This window comes from Mus pahari, chromosome 16 (assembly GCF_900095145.1).
Source record: "Mus pahari chromosome 16, PAHARI_EIJ_v1.1, whole genome shotgun sequence".
NCBI lineage: Eukaryota > Metazoa > Chordata > Mammalia > Rodentia > Muridae > Mus > Mus pahari.
The window spans coordinates 176,492-199,957 of NC_034605.1; the positions used below are offsets into that span (position 1 = coordinate 176,492).

Below are 23,466 nucleotides of genomic sequence, written 5' to 3' on the forward strand. Positions count from 1 at the left end.
AGTATTTATGTCCATCTTCAGTGTTTTCAGCAAAAAAGAAAAAAAAAAAAAAAAAAAAAAAAAAAAAAAAAAAAAAAAAAAAGGTTAAATTTTTAATTATGTATATGTGCATATGTCTATGTCTGGGTATGTGCCTGTGAGTGCAAGTGCCCACGGAGGCCAGAGATCTCAGATCCCCTGGAGCTGGAGACAGAGAGTCGAGAGCCAACCCTCATACTTGCTGAGTATGGAACTACAGCTCTGTCCTGTGGTGCAAGCGTGTCTGTCCCTAGGTCATCTCCCCGACCATAGTCGATTCCGTCTATCTCCACTGTGTTTAGAAAACTCAGCTCCAGGCCGTGACTCCTGACTGAAGAACGTAGGTCTTAGTCAATGAGGTGGTTCACACCTGAAACAGCAGCACTTGAGATGCTGAAGCAGGGAGCGTGTGCCGCAAGGGTGAGCCCAGCAGAGGCCACAGCATGCAACTCTGTCTCCTGCCCAAAGAATCTGTCTGTTTACGCTGCATTTTATCATCACGTGTGTGCATGTTTATATGATACGAGTGTGAATGGCGATATTCATGTGCAGATAGAAGTCAGAGGGCATCTATCTGTAAGCAACTTCTTTCCTTCTACTGTGAGTTCGAGGCCTATGCATTACCTACTGAGCCATCCTGCTGGCCCAAGAACCTCTTACCAGCACTGTTTCCAGGTTACCCCACAGTTAGGTTACTGTGTACATAGTGAATTGATATGGAAAATGTTAGTCCCGTGAGGACATACGTTAACCTGGGAGTATTCTATCACTTTTGGAGTTGATTGGCATTTTAACTAAAACCATACTTGTATGAAGCTTAAAGTAAGTGGAGAACATGAGCAATATTATCTTGATTTGAAGCATCCTAGAACCAACACTCTCATATCCTGTGCCCATGTGAATTATAGAACCTGTGGTGGTTTGAATAGGTTTGCCCCCATAGACCTCTGCAATTGAATGTTTGACTCCATAGGGAGTGGCACTACTAGGAGGCGTGGCCTTGTTGGAGGAGCTGTGTCACTGTGGGGATGGGTTTGGAGGGCTCTTGATGCTCAGGCTCCTCCCAGTGTGGAATCAGAGTCTTCCAGCTGCCTTTGACAGGCAGTCCTCCCCTGCCGCCTGCAGTCCTCCAGCGCCAGGCCTGCCTGCACACTGCTATGCTTCCTGCCATGATGATAATGGACTGAACCTCTGAAAGCTGGAAGTCCACCCCAATTAAATGTTATCCCTTATAAGAGTTGCCTTGGTCATAGTGTCTGTGAACAGCAATAGAAACCCTAGCTAAGACAGAATATAGCCACACTTTAGAACTATTAACATTGGAATAGGAAAATTACATTTTAAAATCGAAGTCCAGGCAACAGCAATTTTTGCTTCTTCTGTTTTCGGTTCTTGCAAACTCCACAGCCTCCCTGTGTGGCAGCCACTGATAATGGAGCACCAGTTTTCTTCCTCTTGCATGTAGGGTATAAATAAATATTTGTTGCTAAAACTACTCTTTGCTATTAAAAAAAAAAAAAAGCAAGCAATATTGGATCTCTTTGAGCCTACTCTTTCTGCTGAAAACACATGTACAAAATACCCAGTTATCCTAGAAGTGTTGGGTACCACCTGGACGGAGGCCTTCTCTTGAGTGTGTGTCTGTAGGTTTCCCTGTGGCTCACCTCTACTTCTGAGGTACTGTGATCTGAAAGGCATCCTTTTCGTTACTGGAATCATTCCTTTCTCTCTTAGACTACAGTATTGATACTTGTTAAATTGTTTTTCGGGGGCTAAATGGTTAATAGCACTGGCTACTCTTCCAGAGGTCCTGAGTTCAATTCCCAGCAACCATATGGTAGCTCATAACCATCTGTAATGTGATCTGATGCCCTCTTCTGCACCTCTTTTGCAGGTGTGCTGCATGCAGATAGAGCATTTATACACGTATAAATAAATACATCTTTTTAAAAGTTTTGTCTTTTATACAGTGTGTGTGTGTGTGTGTGTGTGTGTGCACACGCGTGAGCATTATGCATCACAGCATGAAGGCCAAGGAGAATTTGTAGGAAACAGTCCCATCAAACCATGTGGATTGCAGTAGTGATACAGGCCTTCAAGCTTGGAACAAGTGCCCTTTCCTGCTAAGCCTTCCCTCCAAGCCATCTCTCTGACCCCAGACTACAGTATCATTGGCTCAGGTATGAATAGGATTTCACAGCTGTCAGTTAAGATGCCTCCTGCTGTGCTAAGTTCCTGATTGTTGATAAGGCAATGGCACAGATCAATGGGATTCTTTCCCATCACCAGTCATAGTAAAGAATGAAAGTTTAGCCAAGTCAGAAATCTAAGTCTTAATAGAAGATAAATAAAAGCAATCCCAAGTTTCATTATCAGTGTTAAGATCCTGTTCCTTCCTTACTTTTTTAATGCAGTGCTAGGAACAAAGCCCAAGGCCTTATGCATAGTCGGCAAGGTTTCTACCACCAAGTCCACACTTCTGGCCTCCTCTGAAGACTTGAAATCCACATTAGAGGAAATGGTATATCTGTGTCCACACCATTGTTTGTTTCCGTGGAAACAAAGATAAAAGTTCATCTGTGAGCAGAGATAAAGCACAGTGGAATGTACAGTTTGCTTTTGTTGACAAGTTAATCTCTCCCACAAAGAACGTGTTCTGGAGTATAGCACAAGCTTTAAAAGGCTGAAATCCCTCATCAGCGTCAGGCTACAAAGCAAACAACTTTGGCGTTTTGGTTTTCAGCTCTCGGTGTTATTGCACAAAAGGGCATATCTCTTGTAAAGTGTTTAATTGCTATTTAAATTTTAATAATGTCATTGGCCTGCACATTGTTTTTCTTCTATTTAAAAAGCTGTCAAGGGGGTGGGAGAGCTGGCTCAGCAGTTAGGAGCGCTTGCTGCTCAGTCATGAACACTGAAGTTCAGTGTCCACATAGGCCTGTCCACAGCCTTCTGGAACCCCAGATCCAAAGGCTATGAGCAATCTCTTCTGCCGCACTCTCACACTGGAACAACACACACACACACACACACACACACACACACACACACACTTGAAATAAATCTTTTTAATTAAAAAAAAAATTGAATGGTGGTAAAGGACTCCATGATACAGTTTCCATGGGAACAATATCCTGATGGGCTATACAAGACTTCAGTGACGTATTTGTCTGGGGGTCACTTATACCTCTTTAGGGTACCTCTCAGATGGTTTGGTAAGAAAGCCCAACAAACTCACTGGTTCCCTAAATTGAACATAAAATTGAAAGTCCTTTATGTATGTGGTAAAAAATTTTTAGTGGAAAAAAAGGTTTTTTGCACAAACTTACTGGCAAGATTGATTTTTACAGTGGCATTTTTGGTAATAATTATGTTATTATTAGTTCAACTTTATATTCTTTTCCTAAATGATAAATGAGAACACTATTGAGGCGCGATAACATCTTGGAGCATACATATTGATTTCCCCTCACAGCGTAGGAGGCCTGGCCTATTTTTACCCTTATCATGAGTCAGATTTGTACAGAATTCCTGCCACACCATGGGAGGTGGTGTCTCCTTGAACAGCGGGGTTCTGAACTCACTTGGCCTTGCAGGCATAAAGTGTATTGGGCCATTCCCTGACACATGCAGAACTATTATCTTTGCTAGGGATAGAACTTGGCAATAAAGTATAGCTTATTGTGGGTGAGTTTCAGGGCTCAATGCCTGATACCCCCCAAAAAGACCCTCACCACAACAAGAAGGAAAATATCCACAGAGCAAAACCAAACGCTGTCCTGCTAGCAAGCTATGTATACTAGGTACATGGGACTCCTATCCCATGCCATCCTGAGCCTTTCTCAGGGCGAGCCTTCAATCACAAAACCCACATCCTTGGTTGACACATTTCAGTTGGCAGGAACAGTTAGCCAGAAACAGAACTACAGAAGTCAAAAGACAAGGTTAGTCCATTCCAGAACTGTGGATTTGGATGGATTAGATCTTTGTTCTCATTTTGCAGATGTTCGTGACCACATACTAGGTTACATGACCTCCATGGTGTCAGTCATGCTAAGGTCTGGGAGCCTGTTACAGTAGCAAGAACCTAGCTGTTAAAATAAAACAATTCATTAAAAAAAAAATAAGGAGAGGATAAGGAGATGACTCCAAGAGTAAGAATATTTGCTGTGCAACTATAAAGACCTGAGTTCAAATCCTAGCATGCACATAAAAGCCAGACATGGCTGTGTGCATGTCTATAAACCCTGGCTCTGGGAGTAAGGGGTGAGGGAAACAAAAGGATCACTGGGGCTTGGTGGCTACACCCTAAGTTTCATTCATGGGAATGAGGGCAGAGAGTGACAGTAGGACATGTGGTGCTGTGGTCCCTGTGTACCTACACGTAAATACCTCAGACACAGAGAGGCAGGAGAGAGAGAGGGAGAGAGGACTGTGGTGGAGATGGCAGGGAATGGCAGAAACGGCCTTACCCCAGATAAGAACTGTGAGCTCTGTGGTTTCACAGCTCACCTTATCCTAGGGGACATTTCAAGAGATGCCATCATCAAGAAAGTGACCTCTGTCTACCCCTTTCAGCAGCTCCAGCGGCCACCATTGTCCTGCGAGGAGTATGAGGAACACTGACTTCAAGGACTTGGCTTTAAATCTCTCTTCAAAGTTCTGTAAATGAACTGTGGTGTTAAGATTGTTCTAGTTAACGATTCCTGTAGGTTACAAACAGGAGTGAGGTTAATAATGTAAGGGGTTATCCATCAGCTGGGAAAGAGGAAACTTTACCCTGTCATCATCACAGAACCATGTTTTAAAAGTCCGGGGTTTGGATTTTCCCATTTCTCACTAAAAAAAAGATTGTGGATGCTGTAGAAAGTCCTTGCAGTTAAAATCCCCACAGTGGGATCTGTACAGAGAAACTGTAGACTTGCCAAAGTCATCGTAGTGTAGCCATGACACCTGGCTGTATTATTTGTATGGATTCGAGACATGCTGGGAAGTCTCCTTGTCCTCCTCCACTCCCTGCTCAAGCTTTCTGGTCCTTGATCTACCATGTGATAAGCTACACTCCGAGATCTTGCCACTACAGATGGAGCCAACTCAGCTGTAGACCTTCCTCTCTTGATGGATTGGTCACCTTGAAAACCATAAGCCAAAGTAAGACTTTTTCTTATGCTGTTTCTTTAAGATGTTTTGTCACATTTGCAAGACTTAGTCTGGGGTTCTAGTACTGTGATAACCACCACGACCAAAAGTGACCTGGAGAGGAAAAGGTCCATTTCACGTCACAAGTTCCAGCCCACCATGAAGGGAGGTCAGGGCAGGAACTGGAGGAAGGGACTGAAATGGAGCACAGAGAGAGGACACTGCTCACGGGCTTGCTCCCTGTCTTAGGTTTCTACTGCTGTGAAGAGACACCATGACCATGACCACTCTTATAAAGGAAACCATTTAACTGGGGCTAGCTTACAGTTCAGAGGTTTAGTCCACTATTGTCATGGTGGGAGGCATGGCTGTACCGGGTGCTGGAGAAGGAACTGAGAGCTCTACATCTGGATCAGCAGGCAGCAGGAAGAGAGACACTGAGCCTGGCTTGAACATCTGAAACCTCAAAGCCCACCCGGGCGTGACACACTTCTTGAACAAGCCACATGTACTCCATCAAGACCACACCCCAAGGGCCATCTCCTCAACCTCTGAAACTACCACTCTCCCCACAGCTTACTCAGCATGTGTTTTGGACACTCCAGGACCACCTGCCCAGGGATGGCCACACCTACAGTAGGCTGAGGCCTCCCACTCCAATCATTCATCAAGAAATTTCCCCAAAGGGTTACTTACAGGGCAATCTTCGGGAGGAATTTTCTCAGTTATGGTTCCCTCTTAAATAACTAGCTTGCATCAAGTTGTAAAAACAAAACCCCCCCCCCCCCGTGCTAGGACAAAGATAACCCCACCCCTCCTTCTTGTTTTATAATTGTCTTGTAGTATGTCCCACTTTGCAGGGACATTGTTAGCTTCCAGTGAGAAAATACATGTGGAAACATGCAGCAGGGGCTTAGAGCATATTACCAGGCAATAGCATGGTAAATTCATCAGAGACCATGTGTGGCATTTACCTCTATGATATTGAGAAATTTTGACTCATTTCTTGTGTAAATCTCAGGTGCTCTTCCTAATGGTGGCCAATTTCTAGGATCCAAGTGCCCCCCCCCTCACCCCGTGACTATCATAGAGGTCTTTGCTTTTTTTCCCCCTTTATTTTCATTTGCAAATGCAAATGGATCCCCACACAAAGCCATGGTGTAGGCAAATGGAATAAGAGAATACTATATGAAAAGATATAGTCTTGCCAACACAGTAAGATGATCATATCTATAATAGACCCAAGCTTGCTATCACAGCAACCATTCTGGGTGAAAAAGTATTTACCAAGCAAATTTAGTTCATAGAAAAATGATGTTTTGGTCCACTGCAGTGCCATCTAAAGCAGTATAAAAAGTGCTTATCCTAAATGTATCCTACAACAGGATTAAAAAATTATTTTATATGCATTTATTCTTGCACAATTTCACACACACACACACATGAAGTACTTTTATCATATCTCCCCTCACATTTCTTTCTGCACCCCTGCCTCTTCCCACCAACCCCTTCTTCCATGTTCTTGTCTTTTTATGGTGCTGCATTTAATGAGTTCAGCCTTCATGAGTATGGGGGTAATTGAGCAACGATGGCTTCCCAGTGGCTTAACATGGAGGATTACGACTCCCCTGACTCCTCTAGCAACCATTAACTGCTCAGAGCTCCCCGTGGTGGCTTGGGTCCTTATGAGCCCCACCCCAATTCATGATGGAATGCTATAAAAGTGTTTTCTTTTAAGTTAATGAGAAACTCGACTAAAAACTAGCCTGAATAATAAAGGTAGTGTCTGTTGGTTTATGAGACTAAAAAGCCAAAGGCTATTAAGTTAATAAGAAGCTCGACCAAAAACTAGCTTAAGTGATAAAGGTAGTGTCCGACTGTGAGACTAAGAGCCAAAGTCATAACCTTGGCTTCAAGTGACGCTTGGTTGTGTCACCAAGGGCCCTGCCTTCCTTCTCTGTGTCCCCCTTGCTCTCCAGTGGCATTCTGTCTGTTCTAAAATGGCTTCCCACGTGATCCTAGCATGCTTTCAGCAGGTCATGGGGCCATAGGTACCCTGTTTTCTGCGTCCTCTATAAGACGTGCTCCATTTATCCTTAAGGCTACCGACTGGTTCATTATTCTTTATTTTATTTTATTTGGAAAAAAAAATATATATATATTGGGTCCCCTGAAACTGGAGTTACAGATTGTTGTGAGCTGTCCTCTGGGTGCTGGGAATTGAACCCATGTCCTCTGAAAGAACATCAAGTGCTCTTAACAGCTGAGCCATCTCTTCAGTCCCTGGTTCATTATTCTTACTAAGATGTCACCACTGGAGCCAAGTCTAACCCTCAGTGGGAATCAGAGAGAGTCGTTACTAAAACTCTCCTGCTGTCCATTATAACTAAGAGATAGTCATTACTAAAGCTCTCCTGCTGTTTCTAGCTGTCCATTATGACTAACTGGTCAGGGTAAATTATTCATATTCCATTCAGATTAACACACCCACTTTAAACTTACAAATGTGACCCTGTTCAAAAGGTGCACTCTTGCCTTCTCCTCCCCTGTTGGGGCCTTGGCCTTTCGCCTTTTCCTGTACAAGTCACTGTACTGAAGGCTTTTCCGCCTACCCATGCCTCTGTTAGAATGTTGGGGTCTCAGTGGCAGTGGCTCCCAGTACTAATCCTGACTCAAGGTGGGAGCTTTGCCGCTCCTCTTGTTTGGAACCTGATGAGCCACATGTTCTTGATGGAACTCACTCTCTTTATGAGGTGTTTTGAATGTTTCCTAGGCTACTGTATCTGTGAAAAGCAGCCTAGCAATGGACGTGTAGGTTGCTGATCCCAACCCTGGTAGTCAGAGGTGGGAGTGAAGGGTGGCCAAGGCTCCTGGTACCCTGGAAGATAGCTGGTTTTGCCAGACGTTAAAATTTGAAAGGAAGATGTGTGCCAAGGCCGGTGCTTTTTGCAATCAAGCTTGACAAATTCCTGGAGCTAGGTCGGAAGTAGAGACAAAAGACGGTGAGGAAGTCAAGGAATCTGGTGAAAAGGGAGTACCATCCATCAACCCAGTGCGGGCAGCCAGAAGGCTACATACTGTGCTTAGGAAAACATGCACTTAGGGTGATTTACCCTCCTGTGAAGGGACATTTACACGGAGCATCTGTGTTACTATGGCTCAGGTATTAAACTCCAAGGCACCTGACTACTCTTGTTCATAGTTGCTTAGTTCCTGGGGGAAACCAAGGATCTACCTTCTACCTACCCACCGAAACATTTATTCTTGAGGTCTGGTCAATGCTGTGTAGTCAAGGCTGTCTGGAACTATGCACTACTTCAATAGGCTTCAAACTCACAGTCCTCTCGCCTCAGCCTCGTGCTGCTGGAATTGCAGACATACACACACACACCCATGCTTGACTTGATATTTGTTATTAAAAAGATTTTTCATAAAGACTGTCGACATACCAGGTGGGCTTAATCAACAGCGGCATAGTTATCTAAGCCTAAGCTATAAACTAGTTTCCTTGTTAGGATCAAGTGAACAACAAGGTCATGGATCGTAGTCTCCTGGGAGTAATGGTCACTAGCACCCGGTGAGCACTCAGCACAGGCCAGCTTCTGGTTTTAGCAGACAGCTTATTTGCCTTGGTCCCTGTGGAGTCAGGCAGCTTGTCTGTGGTACCACAGCTACAAATGGGCAGGAATGGGTTTGATGCTACATACAGCTTCATAGCGTGGATCTCTTTGCCATGAGACCTTGGCATTTTCAATGGGAAGTTTGATTTAAAAGTTAAAACTAGTTTTATAATGTGTGTGTACATGTTTGGTGTATGTGCACATATATGTCCAGTGAGTGTGTCCATGTATGTTGAAGACAAGTTGCTATCAAGTATCTTTGTCACTCACACTCCACCTTTATATTTGCGACAGGTCTCTCAGCCTGATGCTTCTGGTTTGGCTTGAACATCTGGGAAGTGGGGTGCAGGGATCCTCCTGTCTGTATCTCCCAGCATTAGGAACACAAGCCTATGTCATCATGCCTGGCTTCTTATGGAGGTGCTGGGGATCTGAACCCAGGTCCTCATACCTACATAGTATTTTTACCAACAGAGCCTCAGCCTGGAATTGTAATTTTTTTAATCAATACTTCAGAGGAGACAAGGATAGATGATTATTGATATTTGGCTGTAAACAGTGAAATCTTAGTGGTGGATGTACACTGTGTGCCTTGGTTTCTAAGAGGCAGCCATTCGAGACTTGTTTTTAACTACCTACTGATCCTGCTTCAGCAAATTAGCTATGGGTTTTAGAAAAAAAGGTGGGGGAGTGGCTTTTGGAAAAGGCAGAGAGGACAGAAGTCTGTCCTCAGGTGACACTTGCAAGTTATTAATAGAACATAAAACAGAAGAATTTAAACTTTCTCAACAGATAAATTAGAGGGTCATTAGCTGTAATGGAAAATTATTCTTTCTTTTGCTGAACAGCTCATCATTGATTTCTTAATCCTGTGCATCCGCAGAGTGTTTACAGTGGGACTGGGCATAGATATATTTCATCTGTATTAGACTAAAGCCAGAAATGTGATTTAAGAGCAGAATCCAAATTGATCGTTATTTTAAAATGAGCGTGGGGGCTGGGCATCACAATACATGCCTGTAATCCCTATGCTCAGGAGACAGTTAGAAGGGTCAGAAGTTCAAAGCCAGTCAGGGATGTAGTGAGTTAAAAACCAAGGTATGGTCTCTAATTGGGGGGGGGGGGGGGGGGGGGGGGGGGGGGGGCGGGGGGGGTATAGGGAACTTTCGGGTTTTTCTGATAGCAAGCATCTTTCATCCCATAATTCACTGAGGAGAACTGAAGCCAAAAACCTTGGGGGTGGGGCGGGGGGGAGGGCAGGGAGGGGGAGAGGAAGAGGGAGAGGGGAAAGAAATAGTAATGTAGGGAGATGATGTCTCAGTGTATTTAACATTTACAATGACAAGAACAAGTTATATGAGTTCAGAACCCCAGAACCCACATAAAACCAGATGTGGTTGCATGCATCTGCAATCCCAGCCCTCCTATGGAGAGATGTGAGGCAGAGTCATGAGGCTTCCCAGAAGTTCACAGGCCAGCTAGCCTGACCTACACAGTAGCAATGAGGCCATCTCAAAACAAGATCAGAGGTAAAGACTGACACCCAGGATTGTCCTCTGACCCCACACACATGACATGGCATGTTTGCTCACACATTCACGCATGCACACACATAAACATATACACAAACACACACGGAGTAAATAGTAGGAACTGAACATGAAAAAAGGACGGAGCGATCCTCAAAGCCGTTTCTCTTTCCTGCATGGACAGCTTTGCTCAGGGTAGAGCAATGAAGCGGAGCAGTGGGCTTCATTCGCTGCTCTCTCACTTCCTGGCCTGACTGGGCATGGAAACCAGGCATCATCCTGAGGAAGACAAGAGTACAGTGTAGAGATTAAACAAAGACATGGAGTGCTGACTGTGGCAGCACGTACACTAAAGTTGAACTGATTCAGAGATTAGCATGGCCCCTAAACAAGGATCACACTCAAGTTCGTGAAACATTCCATGCTGGTTGTGGTGGCACATGCATGTAGAATTCCTTGAGGGAGGCCAGCCTGGGCTACACATTTGTGGGGTTGGGGATTTAGCTCAGAGGTAGAGGACTTGCCTAACAAGTGCCAGGCCCTAGCTGGGTTCAGTCCTCAGCTTTGGGAAAAAAGAAATGGGACACACACTCCAGTGTAAGAGCTGAAATCTGCATGCCCCACACAGAACAAGTTCCATGAGGCTTTGAGTCCCAGCCGTGTGAAACGCCCCAACTTAGGCTAAAGGTTTACAGTGATGGGATTTGCAGAATGGCCTGGAAAGGAGGCAAGCCTTGTAGGGTGCTGGCATTGGAACCCACAGAGCAGAAATGAAAGACTCAGAGAGAGGAACTCTGAGAGAATCACACTGGGGAGTGGGGGGCAAGGGACATGGAGGATGGGGGTGTGGGGGTTACTTTCAGGGCAGTGAAGTGGAGGGGGTGAGAGCTGATGGTTCAGAGCACAGTAGGTTGCCAAGCTGGCTGGAGGAGGGTCTGTGGCCAAAGCAAGCGTTCTAGTCCATTCCAGCACAGTGCCTTTGGTTTTTGAGTCTCATAAACAGATACTACTTTTATTGTATAAACTAGTTTTGCGTTGAGCTTCTTATTAAGTGAAAAACCCATGTTGTGAGAGGCGTCTAAGGTAGACCTTTCTGCAGCATTCAAGGGACGGCACTTGGACAGTTTCAGCAACATTGTCTTTGAGCTGAGTATGCTTACTAAATGCTTTTTCTCCCAGAATGGCTGATACAGTGAAAAACCCAGCTCTGTTACAGATGGGGTTATTTTACTGTGCTGTCAAAATCATGATCCTTTAATAAAATTTTCTTTTGATCCCACTTGCCTACACCATGACTTTTGGGAGGAGCCATGCAATTAAAAAAAAAAAATAGAGATAAAAGTAAGAAGGTGGGAAATCTTCTTGTTGATCATGGAGGAGAAGGAGCTGGCAGGTGTTCAGATCTCAGAATTTCGTACAAATATCTTAGTCCTTGTTGTGTGTAGTTTTAAGCTACTGCCTTTAGCTTTGGGACCAGTAACTGAGCTACCAGCCCCCCACTCAGAATCCCTTGAATCCTCAGACAAATGACATACACACAGTTTGTTGCTTTACAGTTTGCCTTCTTGGCCCAATTGCTGGGTGCTGATATCTCCAACCTGGAAAACCATGCCCTTGCCAATTTATTATCTCCATCTCTCCACCTGCCCTAAACTTCAATGGCTAGACCCACCTGGCCTCTGTCATACATCCTTGGCCACCCACCTGTAGTGGTGGCCACAGACCCCATCTCTCCCACACCCCAAGATCTCACGTGGTCGCTGTGTTCTCCCTGGAATGCATGGCAGAAACTCTTCTCTCCTTCCTTGTGTCTGCTTTTTCCTCCTGGGACCCAGAAGTCCCACTTGTACCTTGCACCTAGCAATTGGCCCCTGGCTTTCTTTACTGACAAATCAAGAACCAATTGGGGAACAGGATCTTAGCATCAGCACTGCCCCCTTCAAGTCCTTGTTCATCATACTAATAATAAAACAAGAACTGTAGGAAATTTGACAACAGAAGTCCTGGCAAGAATCTCTTAGAGATCATTGGCACTTTTTTTTTTTTTTTTTTTTTTACCTAAAGCAGATCATCCTGGCTAACTCCTTGGCAGTTTGAGAGTAATAAGCACTCCTAGCTTTCTCGATCCACCAATACCCACATGGGACTGGGATTGGTACCCATAGCAACAGAGTACACAGCAAGAAGAACACCCGCCACCCCCACCCAACACATACCAAATCCACATGTCATACTGCCCTTGGGAGTTGAGGTATATGTTTGGAGAATTAGTTTTGTTCATAAATTGCTATCACCAGTTGAACTTGTTGGCAATTAGTTGTTTTAATTAAACATTTCATAAACCATGCAAGTGCAACAAGTACACTAAATTTCCTTGAGAATAAACTGGAGTTTTGAACAGACTATAAAGATCAGGCATAGTGTGGGTATTTCACTGCACAGTAAGATCGGAAGGAGGGCAGTCATAGAAGAATAGAAGGCTCCTACATCAGACTACAATGCCCTAGCTTTTAGACTTCTCTGTGCTCTTTGGAAAGATCAACTGGAAAATGTGGACATTGCTTTCTGTTTACAGAATAGAACCCCACTAGCTAAAAGGGGGAGGGTGGACAGGAAGATCATCAAATCCTCTGTGTGTGTGTGTCTATGTGTTTCTGTGTGTGTGTGTGTGTGTGTGTGTGTGTGTGTGCGCGCGCGCGCGCGCCTATGTGGGAGTGTTTGGGTGTGTGCGGGCTCATGGGCACGTGCGCCTGTGTGGGAGTGTTTGGGTGTGTGCGGGCTCATGGGCACATGCGCCTGTGTGGGAGTGTTTGGGTGTGTGCGTGCTCATGGGCATGTGCGCCTGTGTGGGAGGGTTTGGGTGTGTGCGTGCTCCTGGGCATGTGGAGAAGCCAGAGCTTTTGAGAAAGACTTTGACTGGCCTGGAGGCCACAGAATAGGCATGGGCTGAGGAATCACCAGGTTCTGGATTCTGCCTGTCCCTGCCTACCCGGTATTGCAAGCACATGCCACCAGGGCCAGCACTCTTAAATGGATTCTGGGACTCCAACTCAATTCCTCATGCTTGTATGGCCAGCTGTCACCTAAGTCCTGATGTTTTAGCCAGTTTGTTCATCTTGGAACCATTTGCTGTGTTCATGAAGTACCTTGAGCTTCTCTCAAGTCTTGTCAGCTGGATTGCTTTTTTCCACTTTGTTCCAATGCTGCAGATGTGAGATATATGTATTATATGCAGGAAATTGTTACCAGATGTTTCTGTTGTGGCTCCTATCCTGATAGTAAGGATGTAATGGGCTGGCTCGGTGGGTTCTTTTTGTTGTTTTTCAGTGGACTCTTGCCTTTGCCTCCCTTATCCTCACATCTAAGGCTTTTTAATAATCACTTGTGGCTAAATGGATTTTATGGCATCAATAGGAAACCTCTAGACTTGCCTTAGGTGGATGCGTGTAAGTGAAGTCACCACTGAGATACAGCTAGATACACAACACAGCCCACAGTGGTAGGAGACCAGAGGGCGGGTGGGATTAACATCATCAGAAGTGTTCTAATATTTATTAAAGATGGTAAGTCACCAAAAGAATGTGGTTCATGTTTTGGATTTTCACATTATTTTGTGTTATCACAATAAATGATCACCACCTTCCCCAAAGAAGACATTAGACCTCTTAGGGCAGGGCGATGAAGCTACCTCTGCAGAAGGCAAGTCCACTCTAAGGGTGTGAACGGGAGACCTCACTTGGGCTTGGCAGAAGTTAGTTCTTAGCTGGGCAGGACACAGGAAGATAAGCTCTGTGTTCTATCCCTTGCTGTTCACGCCCAAGTGTGGTGTGTGTTCACCTCTATCCCACATTTGGAGTGAACGTACAACTCACATCTGTCTCAGGGCCATTTGTGAGGCTTGCTGTGAATGTTGGGAAGTGTAACAACTACAATAACAATAATCACGTGATCACACCCTTCAGAAATTGGCTGGCTGCCATCCTTTCCATTTCTGATGCTCCGTTTTGAAGTGGCCTGTATCCCATGTGGACTTTTCCAGTGATGTATTCTTGGTAGCACAGAGAGAGGGAGTGCTCTTTTAAACTGCTGTGTGGGCTTTCCTTCTTTCTTTAATTGTTGGAAGTAGATTATGTTCTACATGACACTGAAATCCTATCATAATGGTCTTTTCTTCCAACTCTCTCTTTCCACTTAATTTAAGTTTAATCATAACATGAAGGTTATGACCCCTCTGACTGGACTATTCTGATTCGGAACATATATACACTGGGCTATTTTAGCCCAACGCCATTCAAATGCTTTTGAATTCTGTAATCAGCTGTCCTTTTCTTAATTCGGTATGGCGTGGCATATAAGGATATTTCTTATAAGGAACTAGCTTCTTGGATAGGTCTGCTTCCCAACAGAACATTCTTGTCATCTGATAATAATATTATGGTCTTAGAAAGGATATAATTTTCAGCTGCACATGGAGACATTGATATTTTTGCTTTTATCCCCCAGTCACTGGCATCTGACTGACAGAGGTAAATATCCTGGGGCCCGCCTCTCTGAAGACAGACACTGACATAGATTTACCACTCAGAGAGGGCACGTGGTAACCATCTTGCTATGTGCAGCCATTTTTCACGCTTGCTGTTTGAAACATGAATAGCTCCTATCAAACGGTTAAGGGAAGAATGGCCAGTAGTACCAACCGGGGGTCGATGTGTTTGAGTGCCTGTAATGTCGTGTAATGTCTTGATGAAAGCGACATGACCACAATCAGCAGCATCTCTACCTAGAGTCGGCTAGTGGAAGAGTTAAGCTATTGCTGTTAGCTCCACAGACTGCTTCTAACATGGATGGATCAGGATGGAAATGAATTAAAATAAAAACCATCTTCTAAAATGTGTTTAAGATAAATAAGACTAGCTTGAACGTTGGAGAGTGTTCTGGAAAAGAAAACCTGGTAGAGTATCAAATGGAAGTCCCTTGGCGGCCAACTCCGCCTCCAGCTGTATTCAGTTATTGAACAGCTGTCAAAGAAAGCAAAGCATTATTTGTGCATTAGAACAATTTCAGAAAGCTGTTTTTAACCCCCCGTGGTGGGTTTGGTTGTTTTTTTTTTTTTTTCTTCAGCCTTCTAATCTCTGTAAAGGTTTTAAAAGCTGTAACGACACATGCTTGTATCAGGCATGAGGTTACCACACATCACCATAGGACATGGTTAGTCCTGTGTGCAAGGAATTACAACCATTAGAATTTTATTTCCTGCAGAATTTTGTGCTGTGTCACATAATCACATATAGCTGTTTTGGCCTAAAGTCAGGAACAGTATCTACTATTTATTTCTCAGCGACATGACAAATGCACAAGACAGGAAACCGTGCTGGATGTAACCCATACATAATGAAGGGCTCGGAAAGAACTCCAGGGGGGAATTTCTGACCTGGACATTGCATCTTATAGATGGGTTGGGCCGATGCAACTTTGGGAATTTGTAATGATATGAAATACTTCCAAGTGGTGCTTCTTTTTGACTTGATACGCAATTTATTTGCATGAATTCTGGGAATAAAACACATTATGTTTACAAGGCAAGTAGTTTACCAAACTGAACTGTCTTCCCAAGCCTGAGCTACCTTATTTCCTGTTGAAAGATTTTTACACTTTTTATTGTAGTATTTTATATGTATGGGTGTTTTGCCTGTGTTCACAGATCACACTAGAGCCATAGCCTCTTGTGAACCACTGGATGGGTGCTTGGACTCAACCGTAGATCCTCTGGAAGAGCAGCAAGTGCCCTTAACTGAGAAAGCATCTCTCCAGTCCCCACACTGAAAGCCTTAAATAGTTGTACTTGAAATGTTTCAAAGAACAGATACCGTCTTGATTAGTTTTCCCAAGTAACAAACTTGAACATAAAGGGAATTCTTTTACATGGGGGGAATCTTCTTGATTCAGACACAAAATGGTCAGATATCAAGTAAACCTCTGTGAATGAGCTAGTGCATGTCGAGGTCAAGGACATCTGCTCCTGTCACGGTGCCATTGACCCTCAAATATTCTGTCTAGTCTTGGTCTGTTGGACAAAGTGAAAGATGTCTGAATTAACTAGGCTCTTCCACAGTTCCACTGATGTATTTCCCTCTGTCTCTCATACAATATTAATTTAATTATTTAGAAATTCTCGAAGAGTATATTATGTTCATGGTTTCTGTACGGTCAATAATGGTTACTCTAACCCTTTATATTTTATATTCCATAAGTATTTACCTGGTGCTCTCAATTTCTCTGTAACTAAAGGGAATGCTGATAGAGAAGTGTTTTGTCAACAACAACAGTGAATACATGTTCTCTTTTTCCTGACATCCTTATATTAAGATGTTGTTTGTTTGTGGACTGCAACTTTTCCTCTCTGCTTTTCTGCTCTCTTGTTTGTCTGGCTTCCTCTCAAGCCAACGCTCTCCTCAACAGGCAAAGGTCTGTGCGTTTCCCCCAGCAGCTGTCACCACCTTGTAATTTCACTCCAATGTCCTCCACTCTGTTTGGACAAGTTACTAGACATTACATCTCCTGGACTAGGGCAGTTACCAACTTAATTGACAGTGTGTAGTCCCTCTGTCACTCTGACCCGCTTCAGGGCCCCAAGGGAACAAGGGATCAGGACTTTGAATGTGTGGACCTCTATGTAGAATAAATCTTAAATCCTTTGTGAAAGAATATGTGCATGTCTGAGTTTGACAGTGGGTTTCACTCGGTTGCTCTCCATAAGGCTTGTTCTAGTTTGTCTTCCCCACCAGGTGTGACAGCGGAGTTGACGTTTTTGCCATAGTTCCGTTAACATCGTGCATCTTCAGGAATTTGATTTTTGCTCAGTTGGGTGAAATTTTGTATCTCATAGAGAGCCTCCTGCACTAGGAATATCCTTCTCTGTGCTTCTGCCTAGGACTTTACTCTTATAGAAGCTGTGGAGGAACGAGGCTGGGTGGAGGAAGAATCCTTCTTCTCACTGAGTCAGCATGTCAGGCTAACACTAACGGAAGCCAGACACTGTACATCAGTCTCTCCTCACCACAGCAAGACTAAAAGAAGCCTTCATTTCCCAGGCCCTGAGGAAGAGCAGCTAACACAAGTGCAAGAGAGTCGGTGACCTTGCAGTGGAGGAAGCCAGGTGCTTCCCTTCCAGCACTGATGGATTACCATCTGTCTGTCATTCCAGGGGTAGCCTTAAAGTCTTTTATTAAACCAAGAACCACCTGCAACTAAGTCAGGTCAACCTTTATGTACTTGGTCAGATGCTCGCTGAGTGTATAGCAATAAAAACTAAAAACTACAGATCCACACTAGGGGTCTGACATTACATCTACAAGTTAGGTTGGTGTGTGTGTGTGTGTGTGTGGTATTTGTATGAGTGATATTGGAAGTGCTTGTGTACATCTGTGTACATGTGGCAGGAGGCCAGATGTTAGCATCAGGTCTCTCTCTCAAGGTCTCTCACCAAGCCTGGAGTGTACAGTCAGTCTCCCCTCTGACTCCTAGCTCCCAGACTAACTGACAGCAAGTTTCAGGGATCTTTCTCCTGTCTCATTTTGTCCTTGGCTCTGGGCTATAAATGAGTAGTGCCACTTCTGGCATCGATGTGGGTACAGACAATCAAAATCAGTTCCCATGCTTGCGGAGCAAGCCATTTGCAAATTGAGCCATTTCCCACCCCACATGGACAACCTACCAGAGATCACATTCCTGGGGAAAATGGACTCTCCTCTTCCATTAGCCATGAATGCCAATAGCTCCCTGGCTAGAGACGGGCCTCACAAGTCCTTGATCTTACATGTGTCTTGTATAGGCAACTGCACCTGTTCTGAGCTTGTGGGCGCAGCTCGTGGGCCCAGCGGCCCTCTTGTGACTCACAGAAGTCTTCCCCATCTCTGGCTGTTACAGTCTTTCCACCCCGTCTTCCTCTGTTCCTTGAGCCTTGCAGGGAAGTTGGGGTGCTATAAATGTGCTATTTAGGGGTGAGCACTCCAGACATTTTTCTCTGTACTTTAACCAGTTGTAAAACTGTGTTAACCACCAGAAGGGACATTTCTATATTTTCCAGTTAGGTTAGTTGATTAATTAGTTGAATTCTAAAGCATTCCAAGTTTCCTTTTTTTTTTTTTTTTTTTTTTCTCCTTTTTCCCCTTTTTTCCCCTTTCCTGTCTCTGGCAGTGGCGAGATTCATGGTGATCACAATGCCATGCATTCAGGACCCTTGGGTTGGCTGGCTGGTTGGTTTGTTATGACACTGCATGTGAACTCCTGTTTAAAATCCCTGTCCCAGTGGTACGGTTGTGGACTGCCTCATTGCAAAGCACACGGCCAGGCTTCACAGCACGTCACCCCTTCACAGAATCAGTTGTGAGCAGTGGAAAATGGCTTCTCTGGGTTTGTTCACAAGAAATATCTCCCAGGATATGGAGAAGCCTTCAGGGAACATGGCAGGAAGGGAGGCCCAGACCACATATGGTGTTGCAAACTGTGGCCTGAACTAGTGTAGGAGAAATTCCTGCCTGCTCCGAGCATGGAGCCCAAAAAACAGCCACTGTTGTTAAGGAACACAGAGGCTTGCTTCCATCTTACCACATCTACAAATTATGGTATGGTTTCCAAGGGCATGCTGTATACTCTGTTCTTTCAACACCAAGCCTGGCAGGGTGAATACAGAGTGGGTCTATCTACGTAGCATAGAGACCTGTGTTTATTTTCACCTTGGGAATGTTTACAGAGGCACTTTAAATTTCCCTTTGAGCCTGGTTGTGTTTTGTTATAGAACTCTTGGGGAATCCATAAAACCAAAAATGTCAAAATCTAGAAGTGCCCACATCTCCTGCGTGTTTACAGCAGTCTACTCCTCTAGCATAAGAAAGTTGAAGTCATAGATTTGGTGGCATCTGTGGCTTATGTCTGTTCAGCAGCGCTTGCCAGGTTGCCTCATCAGGAGAGAAGGTGACCGGTAATCTTGGACTCTGGTCGGCACAGTTAGGAGGGCGTGGTCAGGGGAAGGAGGCAGATGGAGGAGGAAAAAGGAAGGACTTTTCAGTTATCCAGAGCTGTCTAGTCATAGGATAGCTGCCCAAGCAGGGAAATGAGCAGCAGACACTAGGGCACTTTGGTCACCCGTGCTGGGATTCTCCCTCCAGAAGTGACCAAGGAGTCTCCACACTCCTTCCTCCAACTGTTGGCTCCTAATACAGACAAAGAGAGCGAAGGCTTCCTTCTGGCAGCCAGTATGGAAGAACACTCCTGCTGGCCAGGCAGAGAAGACTAAATGGGTGCCCAGGGAGGAGGAAGTGGCTCTATTCAAGAGTTGATAGAGCTGGTTTCTGGACCTGCCTTCAGTTCCCAGCAGGCAGAGAGATGCCGAGCTCAGCCAGGGTGGAAATCAGCTCAAAGTCAAAACTGAAAAAGCACCAACACCACTACCTCCACCCCCACCACCCTCCATTGTATAGAACCCTAAACTGAACAGCATAAACCCAAGATGTGGCCGGACAGAGTCCCTAAGAAGGTGGCATCCTGAGCCACAGAGCAAGCGCCACAGTTGCCTTTCTTTGGTGTTTTCCTTTGTTAACCGTTGAGTTGAGTCTGGGTTGCTCCCGAGAGCATAGCTGGAAGTCGCACGCAGGAGCATGGGCATCTCCACACTGGCTACACCACTGAAGGGTACCATTCACTCCCTCAGCAACCAGTAACAGCCAGGCTCCCATCTCAAAGGTGAACTCTCAAATTTATCTCAAAGAAAGGGCCCAGAAGTAGTATTATATTATATAATTATATATGGAATATATATATATATATATATATATATATATATATATATATATTGGAAATAATACCACAAGCAGCAGACATGCCAGTGAGGATTGGGTCATAAGAGTGACATGTCAGAATGGCCATCATCCCCATTTCCTACTTTGCTTATTTTTTAGAACTTTTTCAAGCCAGCTTCTCTATTTATCTTCTTTTTTGGTGATGATCTAACCCTGATCAGACTTGAAGGCCATGCCTTGTTCCTGAGGGAGAGGCAGATTTGTTATGCTGGAAACTATATTAGATTTGTCCAGTATCTGCTGAAATTTCACCTTCCTTATAGCAGGAGTATGTTCTGGGCAGTCACTTAACCCTCATTGTGAAAGTAACCGATCAAGTGAAGTAACAAATGCAAGTTTACTCTAAGCTCTAAAGTGACACACACATGTGGGAAGATGCCCTTAGTCTCCTTGGACCATCCCTCATCCCTTGTCTCGCACTTGTCTAGACCCCCGTTTTCCTTCTTCTGTGCTTGTTTGTACATGTTCGTGTCTGTGTGGCTACCCGTGTGTGCAGGTGCACGTGCACTTGTGGAGGCAGAAGACAACAGCTGTCTTTCTCAGTCAGTGTCCACCTTGGTTTTCCAGACAGAGTTTCTCTTTTACCTGGAACTCACTGGTTCTTGTCCATAAGCCCCAGGGAGACCCTGTTCCTACCTCACCTGTGCTAGGATTACAGGTGGGTGCCACCTTACATGGCTTCTTCATGGGGTGGGAGAGATTAACTCTGGTTTTCAAGCACTTCACCAACTAAGCCAGATCCTAAGTAACCATTTCCCTTATGTTGAGCTATTACAAAACTGTATGTGATTCACAGGGGAAGAGAGGGTGGGAAAACAATATCCCACGGATGGGCCAGGGCGGAGGAGAGCTGAGTCTTTATGTGGGTTTCCTTCCCTCCCTGAACCCTGGGTAATCTCTAGGGAGAGACATCCTTAGAGTCCCAAGAACTGGTACCTGTCCTCCAACCCCTGCAGTTAGCACAGAGCAAGAAATTAGCGCCTAGCTTGAGTTGACCCAACCTGAGAGGCAGCATAGGAACATGCCTGAGCCCTCCTTATGTTTAACAACAGGGAAGAGCTCCATGTGTTTAAAGGAGGAAACAAAAGCATTGCATAGGGAAGGCAAAACTTGCTTTCCTGCAGACCGGAGTCTTTCAGGGCTGTGTCCTACTTTCCCAGAAAGTGGGTTAGAAATTGTTAAAGGGGAATATGGATTTAATATTTCCCCTATCTTCTCCCTCCACTCCAATTCATTGGAATATTAAATGCAAATGGAAAATTTGCTTCGACGGATTGGAAATACACTTATGCTGGCAGAAAGCACTGAATGTTTTCCATCTTGCTGCTTGTAAAATGCAGAAGTAAAACTTTTCTTTCCGCCTCTCTGAACAGAAATCCTATGAGTAGTGAGTTAGCAGCCAGTATTTTAAATGGAAGGCAGAATCTGCATGTGTTGTTTAAGGGACCAGGGAGCCGCCTCTGGGCAGACAGTATTAAAAGCTTGGGCTGCAAGTATTAAAAGCACAGTACAAATTCACCTTGGAGCCCTTCAGTGCCCTCTGCCCTGGTCTGGACTCGCCCCTCCCCAGCACGAGCACCCGAGTTCCTTCCAGGCACAGAGTGTGGGGCCTAGGGGAACCTCTGGACTTCCATCCCATGGAGAGTTATCCGAGAAAGACTGTTTGAACACCCACCTCTTGGAAAAAGCTTTGGGTGCAGAACAAGCCAGATGAGTGAGGGGAGACCTGGCTGGCTGGCTGGCTGGCTGGCTGCTGCTGCTGCTGCTGCTGCTGCTGCTGCTGCTGCTGCTTAGCAGAGCTAGCCCAGGCTGGGCCAGTCACCACTGAAGACTCAAGTGCATCATAAGACTAAGCCAGTTTGCTAACCAGCCTTGCCATTATTAGAGTGCTTTTAGCCTTCTTAGGCTGTCTCTCCATTTCCTGTAAACCAAGACCATGGTTTGCTCTGCCTGTCATGAGATTACCGCTAAGAGCAAATGAGAGAAGCCGTGTGATTGTTGTTAGGAAGCTGCAATATCAGAGACATGTGTGTTGTTGTGATTGTTTTAATCAATTTTCTTCACCATCTTTTTCAGCAAATGTTTTCCCTCAGCCTACCCCATACCTAATGCAAGTAGCTCAACAGAAACTGGAAACTTTCTTTCAAAGGCAGAGAGCAATTTTAGCTATTAGGCATCATTGGCTAGCTAACCGGATATGTTTTACTGCCAGGCTGGTCTAGATTCGTGACATAGAAAGCTATGAACATTAGAGATTAAGGCTTAAAAATTAAACTTATCTTCTGTGTTCTTCTTTTCTCTTCATTGGAGATACACCTGATCAAGAAAACATTACTAATGCACCACTGAATTATTTCTAATTATTTCTAAGGGGGCTGGAGAGATGGCTTAGAGGTTAAGAGCACTGGCCGCTCTTCCCGAGACCCACACTTAACTCCTATCATCACATGGTGGCTCACAACCATGCATACCCCCGGTCCCAGGGGATCAGGTGCTCTCATTTGGCCTCACTGGGCAGCAGTGCACATGTGGTACACAGACATACATACAAGTGAGAACGCATACTCTCTTTAGTGTTGCTAAGTGGTAGAAAATCAAGCTTCTCTTCTTCCTCTTTAATGCACATGGACCAGTCAGCTGGCTCCCCAACTCTGGCTCAGGACAGCAACATTTCTCACTCATCCCTTTGTCCCACACGTGTCTTCTACTGGAGTCTGTCTTATACAACGTTCTAAGATAAGCCACTTCCCTCCCCTACTTAAAATTTTCTTTTGTTTTAATTAGATATTTTCTTTATTTATATTTCAAATGCTATCCTGAAAGTTCCCTGACCCTCTCTCTGTCAAAAGTCTTTCAATTGCCCTAGTCTGCTAAGTTGTTCTACACATGACCATCCTCTGAAAGGTGACTTGGAAATTAGTTTGTCTCATCTGGGGCTGACCCCAATAGGGGCTTAAGCATTTTCTATTATCTAAAAGGTGTTATAAATTTTAGAAACGTCATCCTCATAGCAAGCATAAACATAACGCTCTACCAAAACTCTATACACAACATGGCCTCAACCAGGGGGACCTCGGTTCATCTAGTTCTTTAATGGTGGTTTTACTGTTATTCAGGTAGGAAGCAGCTGGCTGGTCAAGAGACAGATGTCACTGAACACTCTTCTGGTCCCTAAGAGGAAGGGACATGCTGGACCACTAAGGAGGCTCCAGTGACAGGGTGCAGCCCGTGAGCAGTAGAGGAGTGAGGAAAGCTTGGCGAGAGGTGTGTGTGTGTGTGTGTGTGTGTGTGTGTGTGTGTGTG

General features: G+C 44.8%; 1 protein-coding gene and 1 non-coding gene across 3 annotated transcripts in view; both read left to right on the forward strand.

Moving 5' to 3' along the window:
* Positions 1–23,466, forward strand: part of Fam171a1 (family with sequence similarity 171 member A1) — a 112,261-nt gene that overhangs the window by 21,227 nt on the left and 67,568 nt on the right. The window lies entirely within an intron of this gene.
* LOC115065659 lies at positions 10,632–10,735 on the forward strand. Its single transcript, XR_003845427.1, has one exon. It is a non-coding gene; the product is annotated as a U6 spliceosomal RNA (small nuclear RNA).